This window comes from Lepidochelys kempii, chromosome 6, assembly GCF_965140285.1.
Source record: "Lepidochelys kempii isolate rLepKem1 chromosome 6, rLepKem1.hap1, whole genome shotgun sequence".
NCBI classification, from domain to species: Eukaryota; Metazoa; Chordata; order Testudines; family Cheloniidae; genus Lepidochelys; species Lepidochelys kempii.
In genome coordinates, this window is record NC_136385.1 from 36342702 (window position 1) to 36361607 (window position 18906).

General features: G+C 39.8%; 1 protein-coding gene across 6 annotated transcripts in view; it reads right to left on the reverse strand.

Moving 5' to 3' along the window:
- SBF2 (SET binding factor 2) overlaps positions 1-18906 on the reverse strand; it is a 553544-nt gene that overhangs the window by 241647 nt on the left and 292991 nt on the right. The window lies entirely within an intron of this gene.

An 18906-nucleotide genomic window follows, 5' to 3' on the forward strand; every position in this document is an offset into this window, starting at 1 on the left:
CTGGTTCAAAGGGAAGCTCCATAAGCCTTAAAAGGATGATGTTGCGGTTCCACATAGAAGTTGAGTCACTGACTGGGGGTCAAATATGAAGGAGCTCCTTAAGGAAATCTGAAACCATAGGGTGTGAAAAGAGAGTATGCTTATACCAGAGCATGACATACCAATATTACAGCAAGGGAGTTTAATGCTGACACTGCACTTCAGAAGCAGCACACAGGCCAAAGTCTTCTGTATCAGGGCCTTGACAAGGTCATTATTATTCTGAGTTGCCCAATATAGAGAATAATTTCCATTTTGAGGAGTAAGTCAGTCTTCTTGTACTGAATAAGAATCTACTGAACTTACAGGGAGCAGTATCTGTCAGTAGTGCTCAGCCAGCCCACATCCAAGCTGTCAGGTGCCACAACTGCAGGTCTGGGTGGAGTATCTGACCTTGAGTCTGAGATATTATATCTGGGCAGCTGGGGAGGCTGCCTGGTTATCTGTAATGAGTCCAACAGCCAAAACTCTCTCAACCAGTACATGACTATCAAAGCCTTGTTTTGTCTGAGGGATATTATTCGGGGGTTCAGAGTAATCAGCAGGAAAGCATATAGGAGTCCTTGACACCACTGAAGGTTAGACACTATATCTGTTTGGGAAGTCTGCTAGGTTATTGCAGAGCCCTGGAAGGCATAGAGCCAGTGGAGTTTCCCCATGTTGTTGACACCATACCCAGAGCTTGATAACTTCCTGACTAAAAGGAGATGACCGAGTCCCCACCCTGTATGTTTATATAGTGTAAAGCAGATGAGTTGTCCATCAGGATTTGCAGCATGGGATTCTGCAGAACAGGCAGGAATACTATGCAGACCAGTCTGATGGCATTCAGTACCAGGATGTTCATGGATAGCTTCAGTTCATACCCAGACTGTCTGCTTTACATCTACATGTGGCTCAGGTGGACACCCCAGACCATTCCTGAAGCATTGTCAGGGAAGAGACTGAGAATGGCACCCCTTTTAGTCATGTTGATTGTGTCTAGCCACCAAGTGAGTTCTCATAGGACTTGAGGCACGACTGTGATCTTCCTGTTCATGTGCTGACCGTATGGGAAGTATATGGACCTCAGCCACAGTTGTAATGGCTACAGGTGAAGTCTGCAAATGCTGTCATGTATATGCACAACACATGGGCTAAAAGTACCATGCATGTATACGCTGTTGTCATTAGGTCTGACTGTAGGTCGTATACCACCTATTGAAGAGATTGAAGCCTGTTCTCTGGCAGGTAGGCTCTTGCCAATCTGGAGTCAATTAAATCTCCCATGAAATCTATAATCTGTGATCGTGTGAGAGATGATTTCTCATAGTTTGCAAGGAGTCCCCTGGCTGCGAGAATAGGGAAATGACATATTCTTCCCAAACAGGTCAAGTCATTTGGATTTCTTGTTCTTAGGTGTGCTTTCGCTCAACCTCAACTTCACTTGTAGAGCCAGCATGACTAAGGATCCTGAGTTGAGGTGAGTGTAGAAATACTCATACCTCATGGAGGGTATTTGGTGCCTCTTTTGGACTTGCTTTGCCTTGGTGGTAGTGTGGCTGGTCTCTGCCACAGAACATTGGTTGGGTCAAGCAGTCCCTCATTAATGGGGAAAGTGATCCTGGCTGAACCAGAATCTAACAGAATGTCAAACAGCTTGTGAGATTTCTCTGGAGATTAAGATGTTGGTCATATCAGAGTCCCGGCAATCCTCACAAATTGTTCCTGGAATGCTTCAAAGGGCATGTCTACACTGCCGTGCAGTTCAGACTCAGAGGGTGTGAACACTAGTGCACACCGAAGTGCTGTGCTGTAACTCTTCTGTGTGATGCTGCAGGTGCAAACTTAAAAGTCCTGCATTAAACATTTAAATTCGTGCCTGCAGCATCCACATGGGGGGGTTACAGCGCAGCACTTCAGCATACATTGCTATTCACATCCCCTTAGTCCGAACCATGGGGCAGTGTAAACATGCCCAAAGTTTGGTATCAGTTCTGAATTGCATCCAGTGATGAAGGTAATCCAGTGATGAAAAGGAGAGATCTTCTGGTGATGAGGCAGGATGCTCTTTCTAGTATTTTGGAGCTGGTGGCCTGGGGAGGAAGGGATGCCTTTTGGGAAAGAGATCTCTTCCTTTTCCTCAGTGATGAAGACTGACTTCTCAATGACTGCCATGCTGGGGCCCAGTACAACCAACAGACCATGGTGTCACTGGTAGATTCACTGGGTGTTGGCAAGTCCAGTACCAGTCTTAACAGGCCACTGAGTGGTGCTGAGACTTGTAGGAGAAGCCTATAGGTCTCTCAGTGGGGTCAATCACAGGGGAAATATGTATGCCCTAGTGATAGTGAGAAGCCTTTTTAGGGGTGGTGCTTATGTGTAAAGCACTCTCATTATCGGAGTCTGTACTGGCAAATGTCTTGTCACCAACAGTGGACCTGAATCTGACCTATCAGGTCAGGATTGATGTAAAGGGGCATCATCAGAGCTGGGATCAGTGCCGGCCAAGTCTGCTACACTGAAGGCTGTTTCTTTTCCATAGCCCTCAGAACCATGCGGGGTTTGGTGAACTTCTCTCTGGCGGTTTTACAGTGCCTTTCCTTAGAAGAGGACACTGAGCTCCTTGAACTTCTGCCGCCATGTCTGGAACAGCCCCTCTCAGTGCCTGACCAAAACCACAGGTGTTGGTGCTGGCTTAGAACACTGACATTGAACTAAATTCTAAAGATTTTAATTGTATGGGTATCTGTTAAAAGACAGGGTTTTTTTCTAGTCTTTGGCACAGCAATTAACTCTGAAGTTATGACTGCTAAAGATTTGCAAGGACATATACTAGTAAAGTTTGCCTGGGTATAATAGGGAGAAAACCCCCACAAACTTATTCCTGGATTTACCCCAATAAAAATACAAAGGAAGGTTATGTATTCAAATTAAATTGTATTTTTAGTCTCCTTTATCACCAAAGGCAAGACTACTTCATCTTTTCAAATGTTTTACAAGCTACTTTCTTGTTGTGGAACTTAAACTGTTACACAGCTGGAGAACTTCATTGTAATTCTGACATGTATATTACTAGAGTTCATTTATAAGATGGAAAGCCTTAGCATTCCAATTTGAAATTCACCTGAAACAGATGGCAAGCATTAGCTAAGAAAGTATGTACTAACTTCAGACTCCTACAGTCGTTAATTAGTTTAGAAGAAATTATCTAAACTTTTCACGTAACAGTCAGGAAGTGAATCTCAGATTAGATGTTTATGCATTTCCCATCATATTTGAAAGGTCATCTTCCTTTTAATAGAAAAATAACTTAGCTACAGGTACAGTACTTTATCACGTACGTAGCTTCCAGTTTATTTTCTTTAATGTCAGTATTTGCTTTTTCCGGATACCATTTCCTTGCATGCTTTGTATTTCACTTCCAGAATCATTGTGTCTACTAGAACAAACTCATCAGTTGGTAATGCAGGTTCACATTAGGTCAGAGGTAAGTCAGCATCCTGTTACACGTTTCCTGATGCTTTCATAATATAAAGGGTGACAATACTGGAAATCTTGATCACAACATCCTGACACATATGAGAATCTAACACGTTAGCAGATGACACGACACAACCAGTATTATATGGACTGAAATCGGATCTCTCATAGTCTAGCCATACATGCCAGAGACGTGTGCGCCAGGTAACAATTTTGCCAATGATCTTCTAAATCTAAACTGAACACAAGCAGCAACAATTGAGAGTCTGTCCACGAAGTGCTGTTATTTTGTAACAAAAGAATTGTATCAAAGAAGCTTGTTGCACTGCTAAGACACTTGTTGCTGCAATATCCCTTTACTTTTTCCTTTGCTTCAAAGGGCATCAAAAACCCTTTTTCGTTCTGCTGCTCCAGCAGCAAACTCCAGTTAGCAGTAAATGCCAAAATCAAATCTTTGGGGAATCTGTAATAGTTCTTTTTATTGGCATATGCGTTCTCCAAACATAAACCAGATTATGGACTGGATGTGCCTGTTAGTAGATGCTCATTTTACAGTTGTGGTGATGCTACCAGAAGCAAAAGGATTACTTTTTAGCTTGAAAATTCATATTCATATTTACTTTATTCATATTTACTTCATGTTTGGAGAACGCATGCCAGGAAAATTCATAATAACTTTTTCACTGCACTTAATATACAGGTACTGCAAATACCGGAGAAACAGAATTACTACACAAATCTTCTTGGAAAGCTTAAATAGCAGATTCTATCTCTCCTTAGTTATACAGCTCATCACAGCACACTAGCCACTGAGATTTAACCTAAAACTACAATATACGCCTGCAGCTTTACTCATGCAACATGTAGCATCGGTTTCCATAATTGGAAAGGATATAGTTCGGCAGGATCAAAGACTGATGATGGGTGACTTGAGCATGAACACTGATATTACTGTCACTCCTGATCTCACTTCACTGGGCATACTGTTAAACGTCAACAAGTACAAATTTTTCCCACTAAAAGTGCAATAGGTCATTGAGCTGAGGGGAAAAGGAGTGACTTGTGGTGAAAAGTTTTCAAACAATTTAACAAACAGTTGAAAATATCCTAGTAAACTGGAATGGAAAGTGAAAATTGCCAAAGGGTTTGTATCACTGCAGCTTCATGAGAAACTTGAGGTTGAGCAATTCCAGATGAGATACAAAGCCATGCATCAGGGGTGTTTTTAATGCATCCTTCAACTATGCATATTATTGCATTCAAAACAGTGTGGCTGGCCATTTTATATAACATGGTTTGCAGATTAAAATACACAGTTTAATTTCCTATAAATTATTTCTAAACAAAATAGGGTATTAAGGACAAATAAGTCTTCTGATCTGTGTTGAAGACATTAGAATATTTTAGTCAGCAATCTGAAGCTAGCTAACCTACTGCCTGTGCAATGAACCTTACATAACGTTTCCCAGTAATACAAGTATGCATATATACATCAGGATTTAAGTTGAATGTCTTTTCCCTTTAATAGTGTAATTTACTATAGACTTTGGGTGCATAGGATATGTATCTGGGAGTTTGAACATTATAATTTCTCCTTCCATAGCTGAATTAAAACAAAGAAAAAGAGAATTATTATATCATTAAAGACATTCCCCCAAGTATTAACGAACATACTCAGAAGCAAAAATTTATTTATTTAGTTCAATGGTAAGAGCCTGATTCTGCACCTAGAGCTCACTGAGTCTACTTACATGAGTACTTACAAGTACACTCAGCTGTTTTAGTTATACAACTGATTATAACATACAACTTTAAGAGTAACTTATGTGAAACATTTTCCGAGATATTTAACTAGCTCAACAAAGCAGAAGGTTTCTTGGCAAGTATGTAGTGCAGTACAAGTATATAAACACTCCTGATCTCAAAGCTGGCACTAGTTCTTCAAGGTTTGGCGATATATATACTTGCACCAAAAGCTCTTAAACAATTGGTGGGGGGAAACAGAGGCCCCCGAACTTCTATACAAACCAAAAACGCAAGAAAAGCTAAAGGGATTTTGAGGTTTACCAACAATTCACTTTGCACAGTTTCCATGAAGTGAAGCTGTCATGCTTGCCACAGCTCTTATGAGCATTTGTGTGTGCAAATTGAATAGCTGGTTGAGAAATAGCTATTGGCTTGTAGTCTATCTTATAATACAATTTCTTTTTATTTATTTTGGTATAGGAAAATTATATATTGCATTTGTTTTTCCCCTGAAATATAGACATGTATAAATTCTAGTGCCTTTATTCACTTTCACAGACAAGTGTTACCATGCAAAAAAACAAAACAAAAAAAACCAACCCAAATATTTTTGCAGAATAGAAAAAGTAAAGTCCACCATCCTCAGAATCCTGAAAAACAACATTTCACATGTTAAATATGTTTAACTCAGATGTGTTAGGACAAAGGCCCAGATACTTGGCTGGTTTAAATCAGCACAGTGCAATTGAGTTTCAATAATTTATAGAGGTTTTATATTGTTTCCCATGGCAGTTTTTATAATGTCCAGATTTTTTTCACTTCTCATTTAGACTCATGTCCCGCTACAAAGACAGACCCAACATCAACCTGATCCATCCACAATTGCCCTTCCTCCCTTCTATAAACTTGAGAATACTCAAATGCAGAGGCAACAGTAACAGGATCATAAAATATAGGCCCTAGGGAAGAAGCTTATCCGGGTCAAAAATGTGTCTTTAGAAAGGTCTTTTATATAATCTGTATTTTCACAGTTCTCAGATATTGATTCCCTAGGATTCTTCCGATGTTTTACAGGAAACAGTTGAAAACAGAGTAAATGGAAATGGAAATATAGTATAGAAAGCATTCTGTATGCAAAGAAAAATGTTTTCAAAGTTTGCCAGGTATCAAATACTGAAGAATGCACACAAACAATTGAAGAGTGCTAAGTTACTGCTTGTTAGTAAGAGCCCAGCTCATGCCAAAAAAAAAAAAAAATCAGAGAAATTGTCTTTGTTTCTTCTTTAGTAAGTTACCAAAAGTTCAAAATATGTTTACAGTACAAACAGAGTAGGGTAGAATAACCAGACAAGTTTTAAAATACTCTAATAGCTTATCTACACACAAAAGTTGTAACTATACCAGTAGTTACTATACAAGTGGTACAAATGCCCTAGAGAGGATGCAGTTATAGCGGGATAAAGTGCTATATACCAGTATGGCTATTCCCACATGGGGAGTTACATTATACCAGCATAAGGCATGTTTATATCAATACAAGTGCACCCTCACAATGGACAGTACTGGCAAAACTATTTTGATAAAAATCTGGGGAAAAAAATCACCAGAATAGTTACACAGGTACAAAATCTGTGTGTCGACTAGGCCTAAGACTATTCATTGTAAATCAGTTGTTAAACTTGCAGTCTTCTGGAGACCTGTAGTCTCTATTCACATTAAGTATACAATATTATTAGGATAGCTGCAGGATAGGAGTGGAAAAAGTAGTGAATTACAGTCATGTATGGTAACTGTAAATGAGACCTGAAAAGGTTACAGGAGCCACAAACACCTTGAAAACCAAAGTAAAGATGAGAATTAGATCAATCAAGATATTCCTAACTCTTTCATTTGTTTGCCACATTTTTATATCTATATCTATCTATATTTTTGTCAGACATTTTATTAATTTTTAATTATTATTATAATTATCATCAGCAGCATGTCTATTACAGTAGTGCCAACCAGCAGTGGGGCAACCACACGTTCTCCATTGTCTCACAGAATTAGGTCCACAAATCCTCAAAGTGGGATTTTTCTTACCAGTGAAAAAGTTCCTAGAGAGGGAAAAAAATAATGCCACTGAGAGAAAAGATTCCTCTGCTCTAAGGAATCACCACAGCACGCAGGACCCACCTGTCACAGGCTGCATCAGATAAAGAGTCAGTATTTATCTTGTAAAACTCAGTAAATGTGCACAGGGATGACCAAGTTGCAGCTTTACAGATTTCATTGTAAGGCACCTGCTCTTTCTCAGTCCATGGCGTTGCCACTGTTTGTACTGAGTGAGTACTTGAGCCCACTGTATGATTGATCACCTTTTTCTATATGCCTCACAATTCAGACACCCTTTTTGCGATCAAAAAGGTCATTCTCATAATCAAGTAGTACAATGAAGCTAATTTCATAGGTTCAAGGGCACCTGCATTAAGCTCAATGGCCAATCCCCGTGACAGAGCCCTATAAACCTTAAGAGGGTGCAATAGCTGAACTGCTCTAATCAAGTACATGTCCTGATGGTGGGAAACAGATTATTTGCTGGATATACTCAAAACTGATCAGCGTGCAGAAACATTCACTTTCCAGGTATTAGCCTGTCACCTGAAATCAAAATCATCTTCTAAAAATTCCAGAACATGAGATATTTTGGCTACACACTTCTCCCTCTGCAAAAAGCTTTCATTTTAGATCAAGTCCATGAGTAAGACCTATTTGTCAATTTTATCCTAGGTGCCAACAGAGTTTCTACATGACCCTTTCATTTTTACAAATTTCCTTTCAAATGTCAAGTTGCTAGATATAACTTGCTTGGATCTTGGTGAAGAACTAGTCCTTAGGATAACAAATCTGGCTTTGGATTCAGGAAAAATGGTGACTCTACTGACCATTCAGTACATCTACTGACCATTCTACTGGGGTTCATCTGAACTGCCTTTAGTGCAGACATAAAAAGCTTACCTTGGTACTCTCTCCAAACCAAGGGATGCTAAGCATAGGGATGATCCTGCAGCATATGTTAGGCTGACTACTGATGACCGCTCTGACCTATGCCTTTGCTAAGAGGCCAAAATCACAATGTGGCTGTATAGGAGGCTCTGTGGATCTCTGCATGCCAGAGGATCCCCCCGCAGCTCAGATACGCTGCTCTAGAGCTTGAATCTGCTGGCAGCAAGATGAAAAGCTTCTTGCATCTCCCCAGAGATTCTGGTTCAGTATATCTAAAGATAACTTTGGGGCAATCTATTAATGCCAGAAGTTGCCTAATAAAGGTTGGTTTAAAAAAGTAAAACTGACATATGATGCAACCAACGATTACATATAAAAGCCTTATGGTAATTTTTCTTGGGATTTCATTCTTCAATGCCTAAAAGTCAATCTGCATTAATAATAATACTTTCTTCAACCTCCTCTTTTTATTAGAATGAATTTCTTTCTATCGACTGAAAAATATTTCTTATAGATTTTAATAGAAGACATCAATTTTGTCTATTTCACTTTACAAGTAAAAATTGTCCAAGTAAATAAGGGGTATAAATGAGACTCTGCAAACCACTTAAACTCAGGACTTAATAGAGGGGGGGCTTTATACAGAGCCCTCTAGACTACTGAATTGCTAGACTGGAGGAAATTTCCAACAACGTCACAGGTCCACTGTGTGTTAACAGCAAGACATTCTTTCACTTAGACTAATACGTTGTCGTGGTTCAGAAAGAATGTTCAACATAGTTATATTGCCTCCTCTAGATACGTACTTATAAATTCAACAAACACTGACATGTCATGATCTATTACATGCCCAAAGAAAAACAAAAGGCTTAAATACTGGCTATTTAGTCTGAAAATCCAAGACCAGTCATTCAAGAAAATAGTTCAACTACAGCATTGACCACTTATGCCTTCTTTTTTTTTTTTTTTTTTTTAAAAAGGGTTTTTTTGGAGATGGCACGTTTTCTGAAGTATTCTGTTTTTTTCTAGGCACGCTGGCTACTTTTTGTTTAAATCAGGGTAAGATTGTATGGCATCACAAATAATATATCAGAGAGCAGCACTTTATAAATTAACCACCACAAGTTATTCCTTTTGCATTGTTTTTCTTAAAAAAGCTTTTTCTTTGTTTTTCTTAGCCATAACTTCTAAATAGATATTTTCTTTTTATCTTCTGTTTGCCCTCTATTTATGGAAGGCATATTTTAAAATGAGATATGCTTAGAAAGAACTTTAAGAAAATACTAATCATGGTCACTGCTGCCCAGGTTTCTTTACCATGGCCATCAGAAAATACTCATTCACTCAAGAAAGAAGGGAGTGGGGAAAAAATGAAACACATGGTCCTCCAAAAGAAGTAACTTTTGTTTCGCACGCTATGTGTCCAATAATTCTGTTCTTTACTGTAGTTTCAACCAATTTGCCTGGTACTGAAGTTAGGATTACTGGCCTGTAACTGCCAGGATCGCCTCTGGAGCCTTTTAAAAAAAATCAGCTTTATTTTAGCTATCCTCTAGTTATCTGGTACAGAGGCTGACTTAACTGATAGGTCACATACCACAGATAGTAGTTCTGCAATTTCATATTTGAGTTAATTTAGCTCTCGCGGGTGAATACAATCTGGTCCTGGTGACTTAACACTGTTTAATTTATCAATTTGTTCCAAAATCTCCTCTACTCCACTCCTCTACAGAGTGAAATCTACACTTCACTCTGGGACGGTTCCTCAGATTTATCACCTAAAAAGAATGTCGCTGGTGTGAAAATCTCCCTCACATCCTCTGCAGTGAATACCAATGCAGATAATTCATTTAGCTTCTCTGTAATGGCCTGGTCTTCCTTGAAAGCTTTTCTAGCACCTTGATCATCCCATGGCCCCAGTGATTTTTTAGCAGACTTCCTACTTCTGATGTACTTGAAAAGAATTGTACTTAAAAAAAGTTTGTGTGTCTTTTTCTAGCTGTTCTTCAAATCCTTTTTTGGCCTGCTTAATTATATTTTTACATTTGACATGCCAGAGATGATGTTCCTTTCTATTTTCCTTAGAATTTGACCTCCAATTTTCAAAAGATGTCTTTTTGTCTCTAACTCTACTCTTTTACTCTGTTGTTTAACCATAGTGGCATTTTTTTGTCCTCTTACTGTTTGTTTTTATTTGGGGTATACATTTAGTTTGAGCCTCTATTATGGTGTTTTTAAATAGTTTCTATGCAGCTTGCAGGCATTTCACTCTGGTGACTCTTACTTTTAATTTCCATTTAACTAGCTTCCTCATTTTTATGTAGTTCCCCTTTTTGAAGTTAAATGCTACTATGGTAGATTTCTTAGGTATTTTTTCTTCCTACAAGGATGTTAAAATTAATTACATTATGGTTGCGATTACTGAGCAGTTCAGCTGTATTCACCTCTTGGATCAGATCCTGTGCTCCACTTAGGACTAAATCAAGAATCGCCTCCCCGCTTGTGGGTTCCAGGACTAGCTGCTCTAAGTAGTTCTCATTAATAGTAGCTAGACATTTTATCTCTGCATCCTATCTTGAGGTGACATGTACACAGTCAATATGGGGATAGTTGAAATCACCCCATTATTTCTGAGTTTTTTGTTTTTGCAGTCTCTCTGATTTCCCTGAGCATTTCACAACCACTATAACCATCCCGGTCACATGGTCGGTAGTATATTCCTACTGCAATACGATTATTCAAACATGGAATTTCTATCCATACAGATTCTATGGTACAGTTTGATTCATTTAAGATTTTTACTGTACTTGACTCTATGCTTTCTTTCACATATAGTGCCACTCCCCTGCCAGCACGACTCATTCTGTCATTTCTCTGTCACTATGACTACTATGTTTCTCCTTGGACAGAATAGTCTTTTATCAGATAGCCATTAAGGCGCCCATTTAGTAAAGCATTTCGGAATGTGCAAAAGTGCCTGATCCAAGGACCGCTAAAGTCAACAGAAACTCTCCTGAAGACTTCATTGGCCTTTGGAATCAGACTCTAAAAGCTGAGTTGAATAGGGACGGGTTTAAGTGTGTTCCTAAGTACTTTGTTGAAAACTTAAATTGTGTACCAATGTATTATTTTTATTGTAATGAAAGTGAGAGTCTCTCAAATATTCTTTCTCCAACCTGCAGAAACAGAGAATGACCAATCTATAGCCCAAACTCAGCTGTCAACGGGGTTGTGCTGATGTAACAGAGTGGAATCTGGTCCTATATTTTTAAAAATAAAAATCTTACAATAAGAATGATAAGAAAACTGACAGTGTTTGGCACCAGTGTTTTAGGTTGTTATTACTTACATTACTCTGGATGTATACAGTGCTTTTTGTGTATAGTTATCCAAGTGCTTAACTAGATTGTGTAAGTATCTACATTTTAGAAATGAGAAAAATAAGTCACGAAGAGGCAAAGTGAGATTAAGCAACTTCCTCAGGTTCATGCAGCAAGTTAATAGCATAGCCGATGTCTCTTGACTCGCAGTTTATCAAGTACGTTCAGTCTTTGGAAATCACGTTAAACATTAGTGTATTCTTAAGCTGAAACTACATGAAGAAAACCCAGTTGCACTGCTACCATGCTAAATGCGAAGGGTCCAGAGTTTGTGTTCATGCACAAAAAAAGAGTTACCTTTTCTGTAACTGGTGTTCTTCGAGATATGTTGCTCATGTCCATTCCATATTAGGTGTGTGTGCTTGCCACATGCACCGATGCTGGAAGTTTTTCCTTCAGTAGTATCTATAGGGTACCGGCTCTGGAGCGGCGTACCTATGCCATGGTATAAGGGGTGCCGCTGGCTACCCCCACCCTCGGTTCCTTCTTGCCGGAGACTCCGACAGTGGGGGAGGAGGGCTGGTCATGGAATTACATGAGAAACATCTCGAAGAACACCAGTTACGGAAAAGGTAACCGTCTTTTCTTCTTTGAGTGCTTGCTCATCTCCATTCCATATTAGGTGAGTCCTCGGCAGTACCCTTGGAAGTGGGTAGGAGTTCATGGATGTGTAACTTGTAACACAGCTTTGCCGAATCCAGCATGGTCTCTGGCCTGCTGATTGATGGCGTAGTGAGCCGTGAACGTGTGATCTGAAGACCACGTCGCAGCTCTGCAAATGTCCTGGATAGGAACGTGCGCCAGGAAGGCTGCTGAGGACACCTGAGCTATGGTCAAGTGGGCCCTCACGATCGGCGGTGGTGGGACCTGTGCCAGCTTGTCCATTCGGCCAGGTAAGTCGCTCTAGTGGAAGGCTTCCTACTTCCCTGGATGACTTGTTGGACCTCATCAGAGCAGGCCCGCTCCTCCTGGTTCAGCCACGCAGCATCCACGCCAAGAAGTGGCGGGGGTGAGGTTGGGATGTAGGATATGACTGTGGTCCTGAGATAGCAGGTCCATTGGATTGGGCAGGGGTCAGGGAGGGCCCATTGCCAGGTTCATCAACATGCCAAACCAGGGCTGGTGCGGCCACGCAGGGGTGATCACGATAACTTGTGCCTTGGCTCTCTTGATCTTTGCCAGGACCTTGCTGATGAGCAGAATCTGTGGGAACAGAGCCACTCCAAGAACCTCCACCCTTAGTGATGCACTTCTCTGCTCATCACATCTTCCTCCTTCATAAATGGCTGCATGCAACTTGGGCAACAGGGCAGATATGAAAAATATTTAGTACTTCAAGAAATCTGTCATTTTGGACAACTGAAATGATTTGGGCTCAAATAATACTGTAGTCTTTAAAATTATGATTTTAATCAATTGTTTTAAAATTTCTTGCCTCCACCTTTGGGATCTTCACAGGTTCTAGAATCAAACAGCTTCAGGACATGGGGGCAGGTCCAGGGATTAAAAAGGAGTAAAGAGGATTTTTTTTTAAAATAAATTATATCATAGATTGGAAAAATAAAACACAAAGGCCAGTCTACCCTCCTGCCTTCAGTAAGCATTGCCCCACATTAGGTACCATTCTCCCACACCCCTACCAACTCTGGCTCCCTATTTAATTCTCTACTTTCCCCAGCGCTGGTTGTCAGATTCAGCAGTGTCTTTTGTTCTGTGTCTGGACCCAGGGGATTCAAAGTGAACTGTACTGGTATGTTTCATTTTGCTTCGCACCCAGCTCCTTTCCCAGGTCTGTAACAAAGCAATACTGAAAGTCATTTTTAAGTCTGAGTGCACTCACAAAACAAAGAGTTCTGGTGAAGCAGCACTGAAAGGAGTAATACAGACAAGAGAGAAGTGGAACTGGGGAAGAGTCAAATGGGGCAAGGGAATGAGAATGCAGAAATGTGACTATCCAAGAGGGACCAGGAAGGGGAAATTCCTTTGCCTTTTTTTTTTTTTTTTTAATACTGGGGGAAAATACTGATTTTTCAGAAAAACGGGATATCAGAGCACTGCTGCCTAGTACCTCCCCCAACTCTGCCAGCAGTGTGACTGTTGTATGCCATCAGTCTGCTTCTCTCCCTTAGTCACTTTTGTCACCAGTTCTGCCTGAAACATGCTGAAAGTGCAGAGAAAAAGCACTGATCAGAGAAGTGCCTTGTTCTGCTTTACAAATACTAGTTTTCCTCTGACGGTGCTCAGATCCCTACTCTAATCCTGTCTTCCAGTGTGGGGAAAGCTGATGATCAGAGAGAATGAAAGAGACAAATGTGTCCGTGCTGAGTAGCCACACTGCTAGCAGAAGAGGGGAAGATAGGCAGGATTGGAGGATGGGGGGAATGAAGGAGGGAGAAGACAAAACTAAGTGAGAAGCGAAGCAAGTATTCACTGTTTCCAGTGGTTGTTTAGGTAACAGAGGAAAAGGAAGAGACCTAATCAAAATGTCCCTTAAGCCTCTGGATGGAATTTAGCAGCTCTGAAAAGGTTTCTCCTAAGTTTTAATACTTTTCTACCTGCCTTGGATGTCTATCAGCTGAACAAAGGACTCAGAGAAGCAAAAACAGCTCTTGGACACAAGAGAGAGTCAAAAATCCTCATGTTGGCTGAATTCAACTTAAGAAATACATTATTTGGCTGCTACTGCTCCAGCCCAAACCTTACTGCTGCCACCACTTTTTTTTTGGGGGGGGGGAAGGGGATGGAGATGGGGGAGAGGGAATGGAAAGAACAGCTATAAACCTGCCTCTTGTCAATGCATCATCTGTTGATATATAAATATATCTTTAAAATAAAAAGAATTTGTCTATACCTTAAAAAGTTTCAATTTAATGTTTAATAGTTTATTATTAAACAAACAATTCTGGACTATTTTCCCCAATGTACCTTAATGCCCAATTTAAAAAAGTTATTTCTATACTCAGAAACAATGTGTCCTGGATGGTGCAGGGAAGCCAAACTGAAAATGTCACGAGTATAGAATTGCACAATGTTTCTCTAAACATGACACTTATTTTCATAACAGTTAATATTGTATTTTTGGTACATACACTGTAATGATTTGTAAAGTTGCACACACTTCCTAAATAAAGAGCTATTTTTAAAAGGTGATTTCTTCATCTACAAATATTTCTCTAATATTCTGTTTTTCTTTAGAAATTAATACACCTCTACTCCGATATAACACAGTCCGTGGGAGCCAAAAAAATCTTACCGTGTTATATATGAAACCTAAGTTATATCGAACTTGCTTTGGCCCCCCTGCTCCTTGTCCCCTGACTGCCCCCTCTAGAGACCCCCCATCCCTAATCACCCCCAGGACCTCACCCCCTACCTAACCTCCCTGCTCCCTGTCCTGACTGCCCCGATCCCTATCCACACCCCCGCCCCCTGACAGGCACTCACCAGCAGCGGTGGGAAGCGGAGCAACGTGGCCCCAGCCCACTCCACTCCGCCAGCTCCCAGCTGTGACGCTCCGCTTCTCATCGCCAGGGAGTGCTTCCGCTGCTGCCGGTGAGTGAGGGGGGGAGATCCCTTCCCCCAAGCTCCCTCCCCCGAGCGACACGGCTGGGGCCGGGGCAAGGGAAGTGGAGCGGGCTGCTCCCAGCTCCCCGCTAATCACCCAGGCCACTCTGGGCCTGCGGGGCCCCCCAAAGTGCCCCCCCACAGCTCCTGCCTCTCAGACCCTTGGGGGGGGGGAGAGGAGGCCTGCTTTACCGCGTTGTATGTGAACCTGCGTTATATTGGGTAGCGTTATATCGGGGTAGAGGTGTATGTGTATGCACATGAAGATACTGCAGGATACTATGATGAAATAATGACTTGCGTTGGCAGTGAAAAACCTAAAAATGCTGTTATTTGACAAAACCAGGCTAGTCAGTATTTTTGTGTCTCATTTCTTATTTACTATACACTGATATTGGATGCAATCACAAATCATTAAAAAGGGAAATAACTAGGGCTGTCGATTAATCACAGTTAACTCACGTGATTAACTCAATTAAAGCAGTTTTAATTGCATTGTTAAACAACAGAATACCAATTGAAATTTATTTAATATTTTGGATGTTCTTCTACATTTTCATATATATATATATACATATATATATATATATATACACACACACACACACATATATATACACACACACACACATATATATATAGTATTCTGTGTTTTAATTGAAATCAAAGCGTATATTCGTTTTTATTACAAATATTTGCACTGTAAAAATGATAAACAAAAAACAGTAGTTCTCAATTCACTTCATACAAGTACTATAGTGCAATCTCTTTGTCGTGAAAGTGTAACTTATAAATGTAGATTTTTTTTGTTACATATCTGCACTCAAAAACAAAACAATGTAAAACTTCAGAGCCTACAAGTCTACTCAGTCCTACTTCTTGTTCAGCCAATCGCTAAGAAAAACATGTTTTTTTACATTTACAGGAGATAACGCTGCCCTCTTCTTATTAACAATGTCACCAGAAAGTGAGAACAGGCATTTGGCATGGCAATTTTGTAGCTGGCATTCTACTGTATTTATGTGCCAGATAAGGTACATGCTTCGGCCACCATTTCAGAGGACATGCTCCCACGCTGATGATGCTCATTAAAAAAATAATACATTAATTAAATTTGTGATTGAACTCCTTGGGGGAGAACTGTATGTTCCCTTCTCTGTTTTATTCACATTCAGCCATATATTTCATGATATAGCAATCGCAGATGATGACCCAGCACATGTTGGTTGTTTTAAGAATACTGTCACTGCAAATTTGACAAAACGCAAAGAAGGTACCTATGTGAGATTTCTAAAGATAGCTACGGCACTCGACCCAAGGTTTAAGAATCTGAAGTGCCTTCCAAAATCTGAAAGGGATGGGGTGTGGATCATGCTTTCAGAAATCTTAAAAGAGCAACACTCAGATGTGGAAACTACAGAACCTGAACCACCAAAAAAGAAAATCAACCTTCTACTGGTAGCATCTGACTCAGAGGATGAAAATTAACATATGTTGGTCTGCACTGCTTTGGATGTTATTGAGCAGAACCCATCATCAGCAAGTACGCATGTCTCCTGAAATGGTGGTTGAAGCATGAAGGGACTTATGAATCTTTAGCGCATCTGGCATGTAAATATCTTGCAACACCAGCTACAATAGTGCCATGAGAATGCCTGTTCTCCCTTTCAGGTGACATTGTAAACAAGAAGTGGGCAGCATTATCTCAATGGGTAAACAAACTTGTCTATCTGAGCGATTGGGTGAACAAGAAATAGGACTGAGTGGACTTGTAGGTGTTGAAGTTTTACATTGTTTTATTTTTGAATGCAGTTATTTTTTGCACATAATTCTACATTTGTAAGTTCAAATTTCATGATAAACAGATTGCACTACGGTACTTGTACTAGGTGAATTGAAAAAATACTATTTATTTTGTTTTTTTTACAGTGCAAATACTTCTAATAAAAATAAATATAAAGTGAGCACTGTACACTTTGTATTCTGTTTTGTAATTGAAATCAATATATTTAAAAATGTAGAAAACATCCAAAATATTTTTAAAAATGGTATTCTATTATTATTTAACATTGTGATTAATTTTTTTAATCATGTGATTAATTGCAATTAATTTCTTTAATCACTTGACAGCCCTAGAAATAACCAAACAGCAAAATAGAGACTGGACTACTTGAACAATATTACTTGTCCCCAGCATGGGAGAGGAAGAGATACTGTATACCTTTGCATAGAGGCATAGGACTAGAACAGGCCACTGTATGAGCACTGTTACGAGCTGCACAAAAGTCTTCATACAAGCTTAACTATGTACTCAAGGAGAGGATTAGATTTCAGTTTAGAAAAATAGTGGCACTGAAGGATGAGCTAAGTAAAAACATTCCCTCTTCCTGAACTAACCCTTTCTCTGCCTTTAACTCTTCATCAGACTGCGTAAGAATGGAGCATGAAGGAGAGAATTTATGTAAATGTTTCATCTTTTCCAGTGCTCTTTTATCATTCACAGTCATAGACAGACATAACTATCGTATTAACATCTGGGTTTTATTAAAAGTAATCAAGAAGTGAATGTTAATGTTAGTATAAACAGATTATTACTGTAAAAATGGCATCAGAAATATGGATCTTTCCTTTGGCCACAAAAAGAAGATAACAGTTCTTACGATGAGAGACACAACCCACATTTGAATGGACAAGTTTACCTCATTTTAGAAAAAGTAATATGCCACATGATCTCAGAAATATAGAAAAAAAGTGCATCTTCACATGATGTAAAGCAGGGTTAGTAGTTAACGCTTTTTGTGCAGGTTGATTTCCCTTAAAACTCTCGCTTTGAGTATCCCTACACATATTTTTTCTTTTCAGTGGTATATCCCAAAGGGGGCAAGTGTCTCAGGCTGATTTACCCAAGTTCACTGGCTTTTCTTCCTCCCCCTCAGTAAAAATCTTTCTATTTTTATCTATTTTCATTCATATATGTTGTTGCCTCACTCCCCACATGTATCCCTAGGCCCTTTTATTGTTGAACACATGCCCAGAGGCTCAGAAATTTAGAGAGCAGATTTACTGATTCCTTCCAGCTCCCAAACCCACACCAAATTTAGGTAGGAGTTTTACAGTTCATATGTCAGTAACAAAGGCAGGGGAAGCAAAATGGTCAGAGCAAGGAGTGGCCTACTGGGTGAAGTGGGATTATAGTTAAAGATGCAGTGGTCTTTGTCATTCAATTTGGAACCAAAGTAAAGAGAATGGGCCAGTGGTTGGTTCTTTGAGATTACTACTGTAACAAGTTAGAGAGATATTAGCAGCAAGTATTATGGAGTCCTCTAAACTTTTTGATGGGAGTGCGATGTGTATTTTAAGTTATGCTAGTTTCAAAATTATCCTCCTTGGATATGTACAGGGCTGCTATGGTGGCCAGGAAGAAAATTCTTTCTATGATGCAGGTGTAATGAAACACAGCCAGGTTTAGCTCCATCTACAATAGGCTTGCATAACGCCAGAGAAAAATTCCAAGAATGGGATGTGGAGAAAGGCAGTTTATATAAAGTCAGATTAGGGTGACCAGATGTTTCAATTTTTAGGGACAGTCCTGATATTGGGGCTTTGTCTTATATAGTCGCCTATTACGCCCACCCCCCGGACTTTGATTTTTCACACTTGCTATCTGGTCACCCTAAGTCAGATATAAACACAACAAAAGCATTTATAGCTATTATTTCATTCAAAACAA